Source organism: Aquarana catesbeiana, linkage group LG05, assembly GCF_042186555.1.
Source record: "Aquarana catesbeiana isolate 2022-GZ linkage group LG05, ASM4218655v1, whole genome shotgun sequence".
Classification (NCBI taxonomy): domain Eukaryota; kingdom Metazoa; phylum Chordata; class Amphibia; order Anura; family Ranidae; genus Aquarana; species Aquarana catesbeiana.
The window spans coordinates 158,138,634-158,158,641 of record NC_133328.1 but is presented as its reverse complement, the minus strand read 5'-3'; positions in this window follow the sequence as shown (position 1 = coordinate 158,158,641).

The window sequence follows — 20,008 nt, the reverse complement described above, 5'->3', positions numbered from 1 at the left end:
TGAGCGACGTTTTTGAGCATTTATCAACGTTTATCAGCATTTATCAGCGTTAGAGCGTTTTTACAGCTGAAAAACATCTCTCAGAACCCACTAGTTTTGGGGGTTATTTTACTGCTCAAAAACGCCACTGCCCAAAACTGCTGATAACAGCCTATGTGTGCATGGACACATAGGATAACATGATGGAGAGTTTAATGACTGTAGAAAAAAACGTCTACTGCCAAAAAACAGCAGCTGTAAAAACGTCAAAGAACGTCCAGAGTGCATGAGGCCTCAATGTTAATATCTAGTTATATTTTGTGCATTTGGGAAAGCGTCTAGTGCTTTTTTTTTAATTATCTACTTAGCTGGCCATGAGAGAGTCTATTCTAGCTTTGAAATTGTTTAAATGTACAGCTTCCATTTAAAAAATACCAGGCAATTCTGCCAATGAAGGTCCTTGTTCAGGCGATTCCTGTTATAGGGAGACAATGCTCTGTCTCTCAATTGTGCTTCTGTGTTGTCACCTTGTCACATGGGCTTCAAATGGAGGTTTTATCGTGGTAAAACTGTGATATAAGCGGCACGGAGATGTAACAAATTATAAAAAAAGGTGATATTTTTTTTTTACAACTGTTCATTATATACAGTGTTTTGTTATTCAATTAGAGTTACTGTACATCTGCTTTAAAAGAACATGACTGCCACAGATCAGTAATTTTGCTTTCCATTTTTTCTTATGAAAATAATTTGTCAGTGATGATTAGTTAAACAATGACAACATTCTTAGTTTTATGATTCCATTTTTTACATACAAATATATTAAATTAACCATGGTGATAATTTAGCTAGATCTTTTATAAGGCAGTGTACAGTAACAATTCACACAGTCACAGATATTTAGAAAATGAAGCAGATGGATTTTCACATATAAAAGCACATTTCACTGTGACGTTTCATCTAGTTACTTTCTAGATCTGCTTAATCGGCTAAATTATGTGGTATTGAGTTAAAATTGAGATATAAAAGCAAACCATGTGGAGAATAGTAGCAGTGAAAAAATAGCCCTCAAAGATAAGGAAAGTCACGCTCATTTAATTAGGGCTAATTAGGGCAGTGAATTTACATACACATTGTTATTCTTGGGGACATTAAGAAAAGGAACATTTGTCTTTTAGCGGCATTGTGTGTGGTTTGCAAAATCTCAAGGCAAACTCTATTGTCTTGGCCTCTCCTGAGTACAAACAACATGGGCATACATTGCTCCCCTTTCACTGTGATAAATTCATTGAGTTGATTCAAATTCCAAAACTCATTTGCATAAGCAAGAGGGAATTTTATTTCTTTTGTGCAAATACCACCATATTTGCTTCATTATGCAGCCTTGTCTTTCACTTCCTAAAACAAACAATCAGTTTCAAATTAACCTTTGCAGTTAAATACCAGTCGAATGAAGGGACCAGTAAACCTACAACAAAAAGTTACTTGATAACAAATAAATATTTAATTGTATCTGCAGAAAGAATTGTATATATGACATTGACACAACTTTCCTGGGCAGCGTACTGCCGTGTGTTACTGGCTAAAAGATTAAAGAAGTTGTAAAGGTAGAAATTTTTTATCTTTTGCATTAAAATAAAAAAACCTTCTGTGTGTAGCAGCCTCCCCAGCACCCCTAATTACCTACCTGAGCCCTTTCTCTCTCCAGCAATGTCTACGATCCCCTCAGCCATCTAGGAAACTCCTCCTGATTGGCTGAGACAGAGCAGCGGCACCTTTGGCTGTCAATCAAAGTCAGTCAGCCAATCAGGGGAGAGAGGGGGCAGGGCCAGGACGGTGCTCTGTGTCTGAATGGATACACAGAGCTCTGACTTGGCTTGGGTGACCTCTGCAGCAAGCTGCTGGCTAAGCAGCACTCAAAGGAGAAAGGGGCTAGGAGCAGCCAAGAGGGACCCTAGAAGAGCCTTTACAATCACTTTAAAACTGTTGCAACCACAGGTTGCTTAAGCCTAGATGTCCAGGCCAAATTTAGCATCGTATGTGTCAGTTATTGTGACAACAACTATATGACAAATTTTCATACAATTATTGTTTTTTTGTTTATTTTTATTAAAGATTTTATGTGTAATGCTCCGTACACACGGTCGGACTTTGTTCGGACATTCCGACAACAAAATCCTAGGATTTTTTCCGACGGATGTTGGCTCAAACTTGTCTTGCATACACACGGTCACACAAAGTTGTCGGAAAATCCGATCGTTCTGAACGCGGTGATGTAAAACACGTACGTCGGGACTATAAACGGGGCAGTGGCCAATAGCTTTCATCTCTTTATTTATTCTGAGCATGCGTGGCACTTTGTCCGTCAGATTTGTGTACACACAATCGGAATTTCCGACAACGGATTTTGTTGTCGGAAAATTTTATATCCTGCTCTCAAACTTTGTGTGTAGGAAAATCCAATGGAAAATGTGTGATGGAGCCCACACACGGTCGGAATTTCCGACAACAAGGTCCTATCACACATTTTCCATCGGAAAATCCGACTGTGTATACAGGGCATTACACTGTTTCATTAAAAACCCTACTATTTTGATTATATGCTGACAAACCCCAAATGCAAATAAATTAATATTACATTTTAAAAATTAATTGTCATATACTGTACATAAAAAATACATTATTTTTTAATTTTTTAATACTGTAATTGTATATGACATTTATGGCACTAAAGTGGTTCTAAAGCCTAAATATTTTTTAACATTAATGCATGTTAAGGCTTTCAATTTGGCCCCTCATCCCCCTTATACTTATCTGAGCCCTCATTTGATCCAGCACTGTGCACATCTGCACCTCTTCTCTCCCCTTACTTCCATGTCTCACTGGCTTTGCTAGGACACCAGGAGCCAATGGCTCCCAGTGCTGTCAATCAAAGTCAGTGATGAGGGAGCGGGTGGCGAATACGAGTTTTGCTATCTGTGTCAATGGACGTAGCAGTGGGGCTTGGGAGCGAGCGCGCATGAGTGTCCCCATGGGAAAGGTTTATTTTGTGAAGGAAGCCTCTAGCCTGCATGTGACCACTATGTGAAGGGGAGATTAGGTTTTTCATACTCTGAAATTGAGCCATTTTGTAACCTACAGTTGTGCTCAAAAGTTTGCACACCTGGGCAGAAATTGTGAAATTTTAGCATTAATATTGTAAATATGACTGATCATGCCAAAATATTGCCTTGTATTTAAGGATAGCAAGCCATTTATTATCACATAGTTTTTTGGATACTTTTTAAATCATAATGATAACAGAAATCACCCAAATGGCCCTGATAAAAAGTTTACATACCCTGGAATGTTTGGTGGCACACACAGGTTAAAATGGCAATTATTTGTAGCTTTGTGGCTTTTTAAACCACAATTAGCGTCTGTGTATAAATAGTCAATGAGTTTGTTAGCTATCACATGGATGCACTAAGCAGGCTAGACACTGAGCCATGAGGAGGTAGAAAAGAACAGTCAAAAGACCTGCGTAACAAGGTAATGAAACTTTACAAAGATGGAAAAGGATATGAAAAAGATATATAAAGCCTTGAATATGCCAGCCAGTACTGTTTAATCACTGTTTAATAATGGCAGCATCATGTTGTGGGGATGCTTTTCTTCAGCAGGGACAGGGAAGCTTGTCAGAGTTGATGGGCAATCTGAGAAGAAAACCTGTTAGAGTCTGCAAAAGACTCTAGACTCTGATGTGGAGGTTCACCTTCCAGCAGGACAACGTCTCTAAATATACACCCAGAGCTACAATGGAATGGTTTAAATCAAACATATTTATGTGTTAGAATGACCCAGTCAAAGTCCAGGCCTAAATCCAATTGAGAATCTCTAGCAAGACTATACACTGGGGGGAGAACCTCTGGGGGAATCTAGTATGGAAAAGGACCTGGGGGTCCTTGTAGATGATAGGCTCAGCAGTGGCGTGCAATGCCAATCTGCTGCTATCAAAGCAAACAGAATATTGGCATGCATTAAAAAGGGGATTAATTACAGAGATAAAATGATAAAACTACACCTAGAGTATGCTGTCCATTTCGGGGCACCAGTCCTCAGGAAGGATGTACTGGAAATGGAGCGAGTACAAAGAAGGGCAACAAAGCTAATAAAGGGTCTGGAGGATATTAGTTATGAGGAACGATTGCGAGCACTGAACTTATTCTCTCTGGAGAAGAGACGCTTGAGAGGGGATATGATTTAAATATACAAATACCATACTGGTGACCCCACAATAGGGATAAAACTTTTTCACAGAAGGGAGTTTAACAAGACTCGTGGCCACTCATTAAAATGAGAAGAAAAGAGGTTTAACCTTAAACTACGTAGAAGGTTCTTTACTATAAGAGCGGCAAGGATATGGAATTCCCTTCCACAGGCGGTGGTCTCAGTGGGGGGCATTGATAGTTTCAAGAAACTTTTAGATAAGCAGCTGAACGACCACAACATACAGTGATATACAATGTAATACAGACATATAATCACACACGTGGGTTGGACTTGATGGACTTGTGTCTTTTTTCAACCTCACCTACTATGCAACTATGTAACTTGAAAATTACTGTTCACAGACACTCGCCATCCAATCTGACAGAGCTTGAGCTATTTTGCATAGAAGATGTGCAAAGCTGGTAGAGACATACAATAAAAGACTTGCAGCTGTAATTACAGCAAAAGTTCGTTCTACAAAGTATGGACTCAGTGGGGCTGAATACAAATGCACGCAACACTTTTCAGATATTTATTTGTAAACAAATTTGAAAACCATTTATTATTTTCCTTCCACTTCACAATTATGTGACACTTTGTGTTGGTCTATTACATAAAATCCATTTACGTTTTTGGTTGTAACATGACAAAATGTGGAAACTTTCAAGGGGTATGAATACATTTTCAAGGCACTGTATGTGTGTTGGCAGAGCAGGAGCATAATCGGGAGAAGGAGACAGAATGTTGTAAACAAGGGTCTTTATTACACAATCCCCAGGTATAATTCTAATGAAATCTGCATATTAAAATTGCTAAGAGGTACTTTTGAAATTAAATTTATATGTTATAACTCACATTGTATATGAGAGTTTAACCACTTGACCTCTGGAAAATGTACCCTCCTTCATGACCAGGCTATTTTTTACGATAGGGCGCTGCGTTATTTAAACTGACAATTGTGTGGTCATGCGACGCTATACCCAAATGAAATGTATATCCCTTTTTTCCCCACAAACGGAGCTTTTATTTTGGTGGTATTTGACCACCATTGTGTTTTTTATGTTTTGCACTATAAACAAAAAAAGACCAACAATTTTGAAAAAAAAACTATATTTTTTACTTTCTGCTATTAAACATATTTAATATAAAAATTAAAAAAAACAAATTTTTTCATAAATTTAGGCCAATATGTAAAAAAATACGGGGGTTTGGTCACACTATATGCTCATAAAGTGCTAAGCCCACTTACTGAGACAAAGTACCCCAAATTAGTGGGTCCTACCCTAGTAATTCAATGTGTGCGCTATAATATGTTTTGTATTGTTTGTTTTTGTATATTGTAATAGACCCTGACCAGGTTTTTTGGGCTGGAGCACCCCTCCCCCTCTTCATTACCTCTTATTTAGTGGCCACCAGTGCATAGGAGGAATCCCCTTCAGTTCTCCCACATAGAGGAGTTCAGCTCCCATGGTTGAGACACAGGATCTTCCATTCTATTACTAGGATAGGACCCACTAATTCGGGGTACTTTGTCGCAGTAAGTGGGCTTAGCTCTATATGGCCATATAGTGTGACCAAACCCCCGTATTTTTTTGAATATGTTCAGGCGTTTTTAACTAGCCTTGCAGGAAATGTCATTCTTGAATGTATGCACTGAAATATGTTTTGTACTTCTACAGATGGGAACACATTTATATATGACCAGTGGGATGGTTTGATTGATTTGCACACCAAGACTAATGCCGTGTACACACGAGTGGAATTTCCAACAGAAAAAGTCAGATGGGAGCTTTTTATCGTATATTCTGATCTTGTGTATGCCCCATCTGACTTTTTATGTCGAAAATTCTGACAGACCTAGAAAGAGAACATGTTCTAAATTTTTCCAATGGAACCAATTCCTATCGGAAAAAACGCTCGCCTGTATGCTGTTCCAACGGACCAAAAACGACACATGCTCTGAAGCAAGTACGAGACGGAAGCTATTGGCTACTGGCTATTGAACCTCCTTTTTCTAGTCCCGTCGTATGTGTTGTACGTCACCGCGTTCTTGACGGTTGGACTTTGGTGTGACCGTGTGTATGCAAGACAGCTTGAGTGGAATTTCGTCGGAATTCCGTCGGAGAAACCTTCAGAGTTTATTCTAACAGAAAAACTGCTCGTGTGTACACGGCATTAGAGTGCTGTTCACCCCAATTGTTTCTGATATATATATATATATATATATATATATATATATATATATACATATACATATACTCTGTATATACACAAAGAGGCGTATATCCTGTTGCCTATTTAAGAAAAATATATATATTTGTGCCCAAAATTCAGCTAAATTATCATTTATCTGACCTACGCACTAGAACAAACTGCCTATTTTATGTTTTCTAAATTATGCAGCATTTTTAACAATGTCCTGGATTTACAACACTAAATTACGACTGCTCTGGGAAACAAAAATGCTGTTGCTATTGATGAGAGGAAGAATTATGCAGAGGGATATCTTTCCCTCAAAATGAATAGAGCATAGTTCCTATTTTTAAAGTATTCAGCACAGTGACGCTCTAATTTGTCTGAAGGAGAACTTGTTTGGAAATTACAGCCATAGAACAATGTCTTATAGACATTTGATAACATTGCTTATGTCAGAAGAATTCAGCCAGGGTGAAGAGGTGACCAGCCTGATCTCTTTTAACTTAATTCAGAGGCAGGGATGTTGCCAATTCACCACTCACCCACTGATTTGTGACACTTGTTTTCACAAATTGCCAATTTACTCGCCTCTGCAAATCACTCACAGTAAGTGCCTTGTGTGTCTCTGTTGTTTTGTGCAATAATGATGTTTTTAGAAGTGTTAAAACAAATCTCAAAGTTGAAAACACTAAAACAACACATGACAAGATAATTATAGATAAAAAAATATACAACACACTATGCATATTATGGTTGTAGGCATGAGATGATCAAAACTGACTGGGTTTAGCAATAATCTCATATGTAATGGGTAGATAAGCGTAGGTAATATTAAAAGTTAATTCAGGTTTTTAAGTGTCTCATATTTTGACTCTCTTCCTGTCACATAGATAGAACAAGAAGTGAGAGGAAAATCTGTTTAGTAAGGTAAATTTCCTTTTAGCCAGTGCTCATAGGACAAGTTTAATTTTTCCCTTCTTTTGCTATTCTGTTGACAGTTCAAAACTTGGATTTCACTCATGTTTAGTCCTGCCAACAACTGAACCTTTCTAGCAAGGACATGGACAACTATAAAAACATGACAGAGTTTCTGATCCTTTCCCAATTGGAAATGGAACAAGCCAGGGTTGCCCCCTTTCGCAATTAATTTTTATCTTGACATTAGAAAGTTTTTTTGCGCAAAATCAAACACAATACAGACTTCACTGGCCCACCTCTTGCAATGGACTCCCCCCCAAAAGTTTCAGCTTATACAGACGATCTTTTATTCTTCCTCATGAATCCCATTATCACCTTACTGAATCTCCTCTTGGAATTAGACAAATATGGAGCATTATCATACTTTTGTATCAACTTCCACAAGTCTGCACTTGTGGAAATGCATTCTGTCTTTCTGACAGTTGGTTTGGGCCTCTTCCACCTTTGTGTTTCAATCTCATGTGTACTTTAGTGTTATCATGTATTTTAGATTTTTTAGGAAATAAAAAGAATTGCGCTAATACATGTGCAAGTTACCATAAAAGTCCTCAGTGAGAAAAAATTCCTTCTATTGAATGTGAAATTAAACATAAAAGTGTATGTGAATAACTATTAATAATAATCCAAATTAATGTCCCAAACTAAAAAATCAATATGATCAAAAAATATATAAATTCTCCCAAAAAAGTACAGAAAATCCAAATGGTGATTCAATCAGTGACAGCAAAGGAGAGTCCACCACCAGGGATAGAGGGGGTTGCTCCTTACCAGATGGCCACGACCCCCCACTACAGAGGGTCACAGCAAGCAGGCAATCTTATAACCCAGAGATTGGGAGCTTCTATCGGTCTCCACCAGGGGTCATCTCACCGTCAGCCACACCAGCGAAACCAATGGCAGGGATACACCAGATGGCCGCGACCCCCCACTACAGAGGGTCACAGCAAGCAGGCAATCTTATAACCCAGAGATTGGGAGCTTCTATCGGTCTCCACCAGGGGTCATTTCACCGTCAGCCACACCAGCGAAACCAATGGCGGGGATACACCATAAAATACAAAAGGAGCTCACATAGTGTAAAACCACCACAATTTATTAAAAATTTAAAATAACAAAGTGAACACTTACAAAGCGTAGTTAATATAAAAGCCTGAAGTCCGGCTCCTTGGCCACAGGAGCCCGGACAAACCCGTCCTGCTGGAATACAACACTGTTTGGTCGTCTGGCTCCGCCCTACGCGTTTCGTGACATCATCACGTCTTCCAGGGGCAAAACTACGCTTTGCAAGTGTTCACTTTGTTATTTTAAATTTTTAATAAATTGTGGTGGTTTTACACTATATGAGCTCCTTTTGTATTTTATGGTGTATCCCCGCCATTGGTTTCGCTGGTGTGGCTGACGGTGAGATGACCCCTGGTGGAGACCGATAGAAGCTCCCAATCTCTGGGTTATAAGATTGCCTGCTTGCTGTGACCCTCTGTAGTGGGGGGTCGCGGCCATCTGGTGTATCCCTGCCATTGGTTTCGCTGGTGTGGCTGATGGTGAGATGACCCCTGGTGGAGACCGATAGAAGCTCCCAATCTCTGGGTTATAAGATTGCCTGCTTGCTGTGACCCTCTGTAGTGGGGGGTCGTGGCCATCTGGTAAGGAGCAACCCCCTCTATCCCTGGTGGTGGACTCTCCTTTGCTGTCACTGATTGAATCACCATTTGGATTTTCTGTACTTTTTTGGGAGAATTTATATATTTTTTGATCATACTGATTTTTTAGTTTGGGACATTAATTTGGATTATTATTAATAGTTATTCACATACACTTTTATGTTTAATTTCACATTCAATAGAAGGAATTTTTTCTCACTGAGGACTTTTATGGTAACTTGCACATGTATTAGCGCAATTCTTTTTATTTCCTAAATTTATTTCACAATTGCTGTTTATTGTTGGGATTGCAGCTTTTCAACAATTTATTGTTTATTTTGGTTTATAGCGCAGTTTTTTCTTCTTTTTTTCCATTTTAGATTTTTTGATATGATATAAATTATTTGTAATAAATTCATATTTTTTACCAAACAACCTCTCTCAAGTGTTCATGGTCCTTTAGAGTCCAGTTTTTTTAGGAAACTTTCTTTTACATGTTGTATAAGGGACGTGGATCTGAACCTCTACTTTCCCATTCAATTAGTCTCAACTATCTTTTGCCTTTTTTTTCTTCTTCCCTGTCCCCCCCCCCTTTTTTTTCATTACTAAAAAGTGCAGAGATTATTAGGTACCATGGTGTTAGGGGGGTCTGCTTTCCATGTAAAATCAGACACAATCCAGACATCACTGGCCTACCTCCTGCAATGGACCCCCCCCAAAAAAAGTTTTAGCTTACACAGATGATCTTTAATTCTTGCTCATGAATCCCATTATCTCCTTACTGAATCTCCTCTTGGAATTAGACAAATATGGGGCATTATCATACCTTTGTATCAACTTCCACAAGTCTGCACTTGTCACTCTCCCCCTTTTTTTCTTCTTCCCTGTCCTCCCCCTTTTTTTCATTATTAAAAAGTGCAGAGATTATTAGGCGCCATGGTGTTAGGTGTTAGGGGGGTCTGCTTTCCATGTAAAATCAGACACAATCCAGACCTCATTGGCCCAACTTCTGTAATGGACTCCCCCCCAAAAGTTTCGGCTTACACAGATGATCTTTTATTCTTTCTCTTGAATCCCCATATGTCCTTAATGAATCTCCTCTTGGAATTAGACATATATGGAGCATTGTCATACTTTTGTATCAACTTCCACAAATCTGCACTTGCCCCTCTCCCCCTTTTTTTTCTCTTCCCTGTCCACCCCCCCTTTTTTTATTAATAAATGTGCAGAGGTTACCAGGCACCATGGTATTAGGTGCATTTGCTTTCCATGTAACAGTTTAGTGGATAGTCCTGGCTTACTTCGACTCTGACTCAACTTTAATATCTCTCAGCAGACTATACTGTTGCCTTATCCAAAGCTATATTCACACCCACAATGTTGTATACTACCCGTTTTAGCAGTCTGTATTTGTGTTTTTCCAGGTTGTGACCTCTGTTCTGAAATATATTGCTAAATAAAGTATTTACAAAAAAATTACAAAGCTTTCAGCCATTCATCACTAAAAAAAATAGTTAAAGCAAGCCAATGAAGGTTTTTTTGGATAAAAGTGATCCAGGTGGCTCTAGAGCACCTGATCATTTCTATGGAGCTCTAATCCCCCCCCACTAGTGGTAACCATGGTTGTTCTGGGGACAACAGGAAACTGCTGGTTCAGTGAGACCAGAAGGTGATCAGGAAACACCTGTTCCCCAATCCCCCCGTGACTAATGACCCCAGAAACAAAGTATATTACGTAACTTCCAGGGTCACAGCTGTCATTCCTATGCTAGTCTAGTCAAGCCAAGGGTGCATTTTCTGTGCTTGATTAGCCACATTGGAGGGCAGGGGAGACATTTTGGGGTCTAATAGACCCCCAGTGTCTCCATAAAGAGAACTTGTCACCTACCCAATGCTTAAGGTTTGACATGTCTGACATTTTAAGGGGAACTCCACGCCAAAATTAAAAAAAAAAAAATGTGTGCCCCCAAATAAATACCAGGCCCTTTGGGTTTGGTATGGATTTTAAGGGGAAGTCCACGCCAAAATGTAAAAAAAAAATTGGCGTGGGGTCCCCCCAAAATCCATACCAGACACTTATCCAAGCATGCAGCCCGAAGGACAGGATGGGAGGGCAAGCGACCGCCCCCCTCCTCAACCATAGCAGGCCACATACCCTCAACATGGGGAGGGTGCTTTGGGGTCCTCCCAAAGCACCTTATCGCTATGTTGATGGGGACAAGGGCCTCATCCCCACAACCCTAGCCCGGTGGTTGTGGGGGTCTGCGGGCGGGGGGCTTATCAGAATCTTTTAACAAGGGGCTCCCCAGATCCTGCCCCCCATGTGAATGGGTAGGGGTACAATGTACCCCTACCCATTCACCAAAAAAAGGGTCAAAAAGTAAAAACCACAAAAGACAGTTTTTGACAATTCCTGCATTAAAAAAGAAAAGAAAAGTGTCCCACAATGTACATCCATCATCAATCACGCCGCCCGATGGACCCGAAAAATAAAAATAAAAAAATGAAAATGCTCCGCCTCCATGGGAGGGCTCTTGCCAACTGCTGTGTTTTTGCTGTGACAGCTGTTATACTGGCAAGGGCGGGGCCACCCGCTGACCTTATCGGATGACCCAGCCCCCCTCTGACGGCACATGACATGACGAGTCACTCGGTTATGTCACCGGGTGGCCCCGCTCTTGCCTATATAACAGCTAGATTCTGATAAGCCCCCCATCCGCAGACCCCACAACCAATGGCCAGGGACCCCAAAGCACCTTCCCTATGTTGAGGGCAAGCGGTTTGGTATGGTTCAGGAGGGGGGGCGCTCGCTTGTCCCTCACCTTTTCTGGCCTGCCAGGCTGCTTGCTCGGATAAGGGTCTGGTATGGATTTTGGGGGGGACCCCACGGCAAGACCCAAAAAGCCTGGTATGGACTGGGGTGGGGGGAAGACCCATGCCATTTTTTTCTCAATTCTGTCATAGGGTTCCCCTTAACCACTCCAATACACTGTATTATATACTGTACACTGACTGCTCTGTACATATATACAGTATCTCACAAAAGTGAGTACACCCCTCACATTTTTGTAAATATTTTATTATATGTTTTCATGTGACAACACTAAAGAAATGACACTTTGCTACAATGTAAAGTACTGCATGTACAGCTTGTATAACAGTGTAAATTTACTTTCCCCTCAAAATAACTCAACACACAGCCATTAATGTGCAAACCGCTGGCAACAAAAGTGAGTACACCCCTAAGTGAGAATGTCAAAATTGAGCCAAACGTGTCAATATTTTGTGTGACCACCATTATTTTCCAGCACTGCCTTAACCCTCTTGGTCATGGAGTTCACCAGAGATTCACAGGTTGCCACTGGAGTCCTCTTCCACTCCTCCATGAAGACATCACGGAGCTGGCTGATGTTAGAGACCTTGCGCTCCTCCGCCTTCTGTTTGAGGATGCCCTACAGATGGTCAATAGGGTTTAGGTCTGGAGACATGCTTGGCCAGTCCATCACCTTTACCCTCAGCTTCTTTAGCAAAGCAGTGGTTGTCTTGGAGGTGTGTTTGAGGTCGTTATCATGTTGGAATACTGGCCTGGGGCCCAGTCTCCGAAGGGTGGGGCTCATGCTCTGCTTCAGTATGTCACAGTATATGTTGGCATTCATGGTTCAATGAACTGTAGCTCCCCAGTCTCGGCAGCACTCATGCAGCCCCAGACCATGACACACCCACCACCATGCTTCACTGTAGGCAAGACACACTTTTCTTTGTACTCCTCACCTGGTTGCCACCAAACATGCTTGACACCATCTGAACCAAATAAGTTTATATTGGTCTCATCAGACCACAGGACATGGTTCCAGTAACCCATGTCCTTAGTCTGCTTGTCTTCAGCAAACTGTTTGCTGGCTTTCTTGTGCATCATCTTTAGAAGAGGCTTCCTTCTGGGACGACAGCCATGCAGACAAATTTGATACAGTGTGCAGAGTTTGGCATTGGAATGCTCTTTCATAGAAAGAAGATATATTCCCATTAAACTATATTCACAGCCCTATTGCATTTTCTACACCGTTGATTTGTCATGCAGACAAATTTGATGCAGTGTGCGGCGTATGGTCTGAACACTGACAGGCTGACCCACCCACCCCTTCAACCTCTGCAGCAATGCTGGCAGCACTCATACATCTTTTTCCCAATGACAACCTCTGGATATGACGCTGAACATGTGCACTCAACTTCTTAGGTCGACCATGGCGAAGCCTGTTCTGAGTGGAACCTGTCCTGTTAAACCGCTGTATGGTCTTGGCCACCATGCTGCAGCTCAGTTTCAGAGTCTTGGTAATCTTATAGCCTATGCCATCTTTATCTAGAGCAACAATTCTTTTTTTAAGATCCTCAGAGAGTTATTTGCCATGAGGTGTCATGTTGAACTTCCAGTGACCAGTATGAGAGAGTGAGATTGATAACACCAAATTTAACACACCCATTCACACCTTAGACCTTGTAACACTAATGAGTCACATGACACCGGGGAGGGAAAATGGCTAATTGGGCCCAATTTGAACATTTTCACTTAGGGATGTACTCACTTTTGTTGCCAGCGGTTGAGACATGAATGGCTGTGTTGAGCTATTTTGAGGGGACAGCAAATTTATACTGTTATACAAGCTGTACACTTCCTACTTTACATTGTAGCAAGAAATGACACTTTGCTACAATGTAAAGTAGTGAGTGTACAGCTTGTATGTTACTGTAAATTTGCTGTCCCCTTAAAATAACTCAACACACAGCCATTAATGTCTAAACCGCTGGCAACAAAAGTGAGTACACCCCTAAGTGAAAATGTCCAAATTGGGCCCAAAGTGTTAATATTTTGTGTGGCCACCATTACATTCCAGCACTGCCTTAACCCTCTTGGGCATGGAGTTCACCAAAGGTTCACAGGTTGCCACTGGAGCCCTCTTCCATTCCTCCAAGACAACATCACGGAGCTGGTGGATGTTAGAGACCTTGCGCTCCTCCACCTTCCATTTGAGGATGCCCCACAGATGTTCAATAGGGTTTAGGTCTGGAGACATGCTTGACCAGTCCTTCACCTTTACCCTCAGCTTCTTTAGCAAGGCAGTGGTCATTATCATGTTGGAATACTGCCCTGTGGTCTAGTCTCTGAAGGGAGGGGATCATGCTCTGCTTCAGTATGTCACAGTACATGTTGGCATTTATGGTTCCCTAAATGAACTGTAGCTCCCCAGTTCTGGCAGCACTCATGAAGCCCCAGGCCATGACACTCCCACCACCATGCTTGTCTGTAGGCAACACACACTTGTCTTTGTACTCCTCACCTGGTTGCCACCACACACGCTTGACATCATCTGAACCAAATAAGTTTATCTTGGTCTCATCAGACCACAGGACATGGTTCCAGTAATCCATGTCCTTAATCTGCTTGTCTTCAGCAAACTGTTTGCTGCCTTTCTTGTGCATTATCTTTAGAAGAGGGTTCCTTCCATGCAGACCAATTTGATGCAGTGTGCGGCATATGGTCTGAGCACTGACAGGCTGACCCCCCACCCCCACCCCCACCCCTTTAACCTCTGCAGCAATGCTGGCAGCACTCATACATCTCCACACACCAGTCATTGTGGTTAGTCTCACCCATCAAAAGTTTTCCCAAAGACAACTTTTGGATATGACGCCGAGCACGTGCACTCAACTTCTTTGGCCGACCATGGTGAGGCCTGTTCTGAGTGGAACCTGTCATGGTAAATGGCTGTATGGTTTTGGCCACCGTGCTGCAGCTCAGTTTCAGGGTCCTGGCAATCTTCTTATAGCCTAGGCCATCTTTATGTAGAGTAACAATTCTTTTTTTAAGATCCTCAGAGAGTTCTTTGCCATGAGGCACCATGTTGAACTTCCAGTGACCAGTATGAGAGAGTGAGAGCGATAACACCAAATTTAACACAGCTGCTCCCCATTCACACCTGAGACCTTGTAACACTAACAAATCACATGACACTGGGGAGGGAAAATGGCTAATTGGGCCCAATTTGGGCATTTTTGACTTAGGAGTGTACTCACTTTTGTTGCCAGCGGTTTAGACATTATTGGCTGTGTGTTAAGTAATTTTGAGGGGACATCAAATTTACACTGTTATACAAGCTGTACACTCATTACTTTACATTGTAGCAAAGTGTCATTTCTTCAGTGTTGTCACATGAAAATATATAATAAAATATTTACAAAAATGTGAGGGGTGTACTCTCTTTTGAGAGATACTGTGTATGTATATGTACGTGTATGAGTGTATATATATATATATATATATATATATATATATATATATATATATATATATATATATATATACATATATATATATATATATATATATATATATATATTACACTGCCTGCACTGTATTTATATTCTACACTGACTTCACTGTATATATATATATATATATATATATATATATATATATATATATACTACACTGCCTGCACTGTATATATAATCTTCACTGAATGCAGAGTATATATATATATATATATATATATATATATATATATATATATATATATTTTTTTTTTTTTTTTTTTAATTAATTAAAGAGGAGTTCCACCCAAAAATGGAACTTCTGCTTTAAGAGAAGGTGACCCCTGACATAGCATGTAATTTTTTGGGGGGGAGCGGATGCCCTCTTTCCAGCTCCCACTTCCTTCTGGCGCACCATCAGCGCTGGAAGGAAGATCACCTCTCCCCCCTCCCTCTAGGCAATCATCTGGGACACGCCACAGGTCCCAGATGATTGTGTGGCCAGTCACGGCATGCGGCTCGCACATGCGCAGTGGGTGCCTGGCTCTGAAGCCATAGCCGGGCGCCCACAATTACCATGACGGCGCCGCCGAGCGGAGGGGGAGACGAGTGGGGCTTCGATCCCCCGCATCGCTGGACCCTGGGACAGGTAAGTGTCCGATTAGTCAGCAGCTTCAGTATTTGTAGCTGCTGACTTTAAATTTTTTTTTTTTTAAGCGGAACTTCGCTTTAACCTGCCTCTAGCTAATGTTCTCTCAACCATAACACTATATACGGCCGCCGTGTAAACAGCCTTATATAGTGTGGGGGTGGGCTTGGCCCTCTGAGCCATGATTGGCTAAAGGCACCCTGCCTTTGGCCAATCATGGCTCTCACAGCAGAGCATTCTGTGATTGGCCAAAGCATGCCAATCAGCAGCCGTCCATGCACTGCGATCTTGCAGTGGATTATTAGGCGCTCCGCGGCACTTGAATTTGCCACAAACGCCCCATCGGGACCATCCCTAGTCTCAATAAATATATACTGGTGAAAAAAATCAGTGCATAAAATGCATGTATATAAAATATTGTCCCACCAAAATTGCAAACAAATAAATTAATATAAGTGAAAAAACTCCACGACAGAAACGGCCGTGTGGATGAAAAAGTTCTGCATTACTGCTCTTTCTCATTATTTAATTATATAGCGTCGCCAAGTCAATGAAAATATACACTTCATCTATGGCTTGTATCCTAACTCAATAGTTTTTAGGCAAAAGTAAATGCACTGAACTACTGAGAACTCCCTCTGGTAGGGGAGGAAGTCTGAAAAATATGAATATCATGATAAAATACTTTAATAAGGCAAACGCTGCAAAATGACCCCAAACGCTCAAAACATTTGAAAATAACTTATTTTTGTAATGCAACACCAATGCATCGCCACACAAGGACCAGAACAAGTTCGTTTTTCCAAAGTGAATGTTCACATTTCAAACTGTATTTTCATTTATCTTAGTAAATAAGGCAGAACTGTTTTCACTATGAATTCCCAATCATGTGGAAGGAAAATGAGAAAGCTGGATTTTTTTGCTTCTACCTAAATGGATTATTAAATTCACTAAACTAAGGGAACTCATCAGTGCTGCCTTATCAGTGTCTATCAGTGCTGCCTTATCAGTGTCTATCAGTGCAGCCTCATCAGTGCCCATCAGTGCAGCCTCATCAGCACACATCAGTGAAGGAGAAAAATTACCTTTTTGCAAAAATTTATAACAAACTATGAAGTTTTTTTTTTTTTTGTTCAAAATTTTCAGTCTTTTTTGTTTATTTAGCAAAAATAAAACAGTGGTGATTAGGACTAGGGTTGTCCCGATACCGATACTGAGCATTTGCCCAAGTATATGTACTCAGGCAAATGCTCCGATGCATAATCTCATACCTGGACAGTCAGGGGGGATCAATGCGGCCCTGGGGAGGAGTTACTACCGCCAATCTCCCTGTATACATTCAATAAAGCAGTTGACAGATACTCCCCCCCCCGTGGCTGCTTTACTGAAATCTTTACAGGGAGATCAGTGATTGTAATTCCTCCCCAGTGCCGCGCCGATCACCCCTGATTGTCCCCCATATCCTCCGCCAGTCCTCCTTCATGCTCCTCTGGTCCCCTCCATGCTCCGGTCCCCCTCCATACTCCTCGGTATATGTAATTTACTGGCTCCTTCCTTTTCCAAACGCACAGTCAGTGATCACTGACTCTGTTCATTCATGACTGTCACTGAGCATCAGGGCTGGACTGGGACAAAAATTTGGCCCTGGACTTCATTCAGACCGGCCCACTTTAATTTTGCAAACACACCATCGTGTCCAGTGGCAATAAATTATTCATCAATTACCGTGACCAGTGACATTAAATTATTCATCAATTACCATGACCAGTGACATTAAATTACTAATCAGTTATCGTGACCAGTGGCATTAAATTATTCATCAGTTACCGTGGCCAGTGGCATTAAATTAATAATTGACCAGTGGCATTAAATTAATAATTGACCAGTAGCATTAAATTAATAATTGACCAGTGGCATTAAATTACTCATCAGATACCGTGGCCAGTGGCATTAAATTAATGATTGACCAGTAGCATTAAATTAATAATTGACCAGTGGCATTAAATTAATAATTGACCAGTGGCATTAAATTAATAATTGACCAGTGGCATTAAATTATTCATCAGATACCGTGGCCAGTGGCATTAAATTAATAATTGACCAGTGGCATTAAATTAATAATTGACCAGTGGCATTAAATTAATAATTGACCAGTGGCATTAAATTATTCATCAGTTACTGTGGTCAGTGGCATTAAATTAATAATTGACCAGTGGCATTAAATTAATATTAATGCCACTGTGGCATTAATATTAATTTAATGCCACTGGTCAATTATTAATTTAATTCCACTGGTCAATTATTAATTTAATGCCACTGGCCATGGTAACTGATGAATAATTTAACCATGACCAGTGGCAGTACATTTACAGTACAGATTTACCCCTACCCCCCTCCCCCCGCCATGCTGCATTTTCAGTTACTTTATAACTGAATATGCAGCATGGCGGGGGGAGGGGGGTAGGGGTAAATATGTACTGTAAATGTACTGCCACTGGTCATGGTTAAATTATTCATCAGTTACCATGGCCAGTGGCATTAAATTATTAAATTGACCAGTGGCATTAAATTAATAATTTAACCATGACCAGTGGCAGTACATTTACAGTACAGATTTACCCCTCCCCCCCTCCCCCCCGCCATGCTGCATATTCAGTTACTTACTATTATTATTAGTAAAGTTATTAGTGCTTACTTGAATGTTGAATCACACTATAGACTTGGTCTGACTGTCTGTCACTGTACTCTGTACTTGCTGGCTGCCTGCAAGAAATTCCGAATCCTCCTCCACAGCGGCACTGGCTCGGCCTCGGCTCCTCTTGGTTGCAGTCTTGCAGGCTTGCTTGCAATGTTACGCCCTGGCTCCGCCTCCTCCTATGTCCCCGGGCCACCTCCACCCTCCGGCCGTGAGTGACGTCACGGCGCCGGGACAAAGAGACCGCCCAAGGCTATATTGTTAGGGGGAGTACCTGGGGGAGTGAATAGTGGCAGCTAGCGTGATGATGCCTGTGTTTGTGTGACGCCGGCGCCGCCCGCCGAGTGCAGGAGCGGAGCCGTCCGGCGTTAATGACAATGGAGACTCGGAGAGAGACACTGACAGTCAGAGAAGTGTAGTGGCCCGCTGCCAATCGGCCCACCGGGAAACTCCCGGTAGTCCCGATGGCCAGCACAGGCCTGCTGAGCATCCTAAACTCTGTTTACGATGCTTCAGTTTATGAATGGAGAGGAGCCGCTATCTCCTGTCCATTCATCTTAAGTGCAGCTGAGGCTGCAGAGAAAGGGACTGGGGAATCTCTGTCCTCAGTCCCTTTCCCTGTCTCAAAAGGGAGATGTCAGGGGTATGTTAAGACCCCTGATATCCCAGGAAAACCAACCCCAACAGGGCTAATAAAAAAAAAAAGAATTGTAATAAATAAATATTGAAACGTTTAAATTGTAAAATTAAAATTATAGAAAAGAAAAAAAACATACTGACACCGTCCACTCCAGCCCCCCCCCCCCATAAAAGAAAGCATTGTAAAAGAAAAATTAAAAAATGTAAAAAAAAATAAAATAGTAAAAAATAAAATTGTAAAAAAAAATTAAATACAAATAAAAACTACTGACAAAGTCCAAGCGTCATCAGTGCTGCATATTATTAGTGTCACTGTCACATGACAAAAGAATGTATCAGTAATCAGTATCGGCGAGTACTTAAGAAAGTATCAGTACTTGTACTCGGTCTTACAAAATTTGTGTGTTGTGGTAATGTGCAGTGATGGACAATCAGTAGTGCAATGCATTGTGGTGCCATTCATTTGAATTGAACCTCAATGGGCCATACAATTAGACTACTATTGCACCACAATGCATAGAGTGCTGTGGTGTATAAAAAAAAAAAAAAAAACAGGTACATGTCTAGTTTTTTTCTGTGTTGTGATTAGGGATGAGCTTCGTGTTCGAGTCGAACCCATGTTCGACTCGAACATCGGCTGTTCGATCGTTCGTCGAATTGCGAACGATATGGGCC